This window comes from Mangifera indica, unplaced genomic scaffold, assembly GCF_011075055.1.
Source record: "Mangifera indica cultivar Alphonso unplaced genomic scaffold, CATAS_Mindica_2.1 Un_0041, whole genome shotgun sequence".
Lineage (NCBI taxonomy): Eukaryota > Viridiplantae > Streptophyta > Magnoliopsida > Sapindales > Anacardiaceae > Mangifera > Mangifera indica.
Genome location: NW_025401133.1, coordinates 185,001 through 187,500, shown reverse-complemented (window position 1 = coordinate 187,500; position 2,500 = coordinate 185,001).

Below are 2,500 nucleotides of genomic sequence, written 5' to 3'. Positions count from 1 at the left end.
CGGAGAGGGGCAACGGTACGATCGATTCCATCACGTCGGTAAGCAACACAGGATACCAAGAGCACCCACGAGGCATGAATTGCGCTCGGGGAAAAACACTGAAGACGATGGGCAGTCGACAGTTCGATGCACGAGCACAGAGCCTGCCAACCAGCCATCAAAACACACTCACACGCCCGTTGCGTTCACTTGGAAGCAGCCATGCCAAACGAACCACCGCTGATGACAGTAGTGCCATCAAGCATACGGATGCATCGAGCAAGGACACCCCGCACCGCGGGACGCGAAAAGGAGCACTGTTAAACGAGCGACGACTATCTCAAGCACGCGGGCAACACCCCCCATCCGAGATCACCATTGGCATCCCTCATGCATTTCTGCACGAGGAACACTGAGGATCACCCGAGCAGGGGATTCTGCCCGCGCAAGCAATCGTTAGGGACGTGTAAAACCGACGGCAAGCCTATCTCACGCACGCGGGCAACGCCCCCATCCGAGATCACCATTGGCATCCCTCACGCATTTCTGCACGAGGAACACTCAGGGTCACCGAGCAGGGGATTCTGCCCGCGCAAGCAATCGTTAGGGACGTGAAAAACGGATGGTGCCCTATATTGCGCACGCGGGCAACGCCCCCCATCCGAGATCACCATTGGCATCCCTCACGCATTCTGCACGAGGAACACTCAGGATCACCCGAGCAGGGGATTCTGCCCGCGTAAGCAATCGTTAGGGACGTGTAAAACGGACGGTGCCCTATATGCGCACGCGGGCAACGCCCCCCATCCGAGATCACCATTGGCATCCCTCACGCATTTCTGCACGAGGAACACTCAGGATCACCCGAGCAGGGGATTCTGCCCGCGTAAGCAATCGTTAGGGACGTGTAAAACGGACGGTGCCCTATATTGCGCGCGGGCAACGCCCCCCATCCGAGATCACCATTGGCATCCCTCACGCATTTCTGCACGAGGAACACTCAGGATCACCCGAGCAGGGGATTCTGCCCGCGTAAGCATCGTTAGGGACGTGTAAAACGGACGGTGCCCTATATTGCGCACGCGGGCAACGCCCCCCATCCGAGATCACCATTGGCATCCCTCACGCATTTCTGCACGAGGAACACTCAGGATCACCCAAGCAGGGGATTCTGCCCGCGTAAGCAATCGTTAGGGACGTGTAAAACGGACGGCGGCCTATCTCACACACGCGGGCAACGCCCCCATCCGAGATCACCATTGGCATCCCTCAAGCATTTCTGCACGAGGAACACTCAGGATCACCCGAGCAGGGGATTCTGCTCACGCAAGCAATCGTTAGGGACGTGTAAAACGGGCGACGACTATCTCAAGCGTGCGGGCAACGCCCCCCATCCGAGATCACCATCGGCATCCCTCACGCATTTCTGCACGAGAAACACTCAGGATCACCCGAGCAGGGGGTTTTGCCCGCACAAGCATTCGTTAGGCACGTGACAGCAACATTGTGCCATGGAACCGTGCACAGGATGCCTCTGCTTAGCCATGCATCGACACTGTATAGGCAGCTGATGCCACGTGCCTATCATGGGCGTTCGCGTTAGCAAACCATGCATGAGCTCAGCCACAATGTTGCTGTCATAAGGCAAGGGCACCGAGCCATGTCCGAGACGCCGCAGCTTAGCCATGCATGAGCACTGTATAGGCAGCATATGCCACTGCTTGTCATGGGTGTTCGCATTGGCAGCCCGTTCATGGCAAGGAGCCCTTGTTTATTACGTTTATATAACCGACGAGGCAACAAGCATCAACCGACGTTTTTTAACGAGCAAACCCACCGCGGGCCCCACTGTCACCGACCGATGCTCGGAGACATTGTTGGTTGCCAACGTGTCATTGGCAACCTACGATGGCTATTGTGAGGGGCAAGCAACGCAACGTGATAGCCATCGAGGGGGGAGAAGCCTATAGCAGCTGCAAGGGTCACCTGGTTGAGAGTGGCACCTCCCCCCTAAAGAGTCTTATTTGCGTTTGGCATTGTGTCAGCAGGGGACATACATGATGTCTGAGTTGTCACACCCCCCTCTTAGGAGACCAAACGATGTCCAAATGGTGTGAAATTTTGCATGATGGCAAAGAAAAATACAAGGAATCAGGCAAAACAAACCAACACGGAAAATGAATTGTAAAATAATTTTTATGATTTTTTGAATAATAAAACTTCGGAAAATCGTAGAAAATAGAGGAGTTGGAATTTTTGGGCGTGGTTTGTTTTGACGTGCTCCTAAAATTGTGATTTGAATTGTGGTCATGTGGTTGTGCGGGGAGTTTTGAACTTTGTGCGTGAGTTTTTTCGAAATAAGGATTTCGCAGCACACGGGGGGCAGAAACAGGCCACTGGTGCAGCACCATGGCACCTGCTGGCGCACAGTGCAGCAGATGCCCCAGGCCATGGCACAGCATCAGGCCACCATGCATGCTGGCACACAAGGTGTGGCAGCAAGGCACATGGTGTGTGCCAC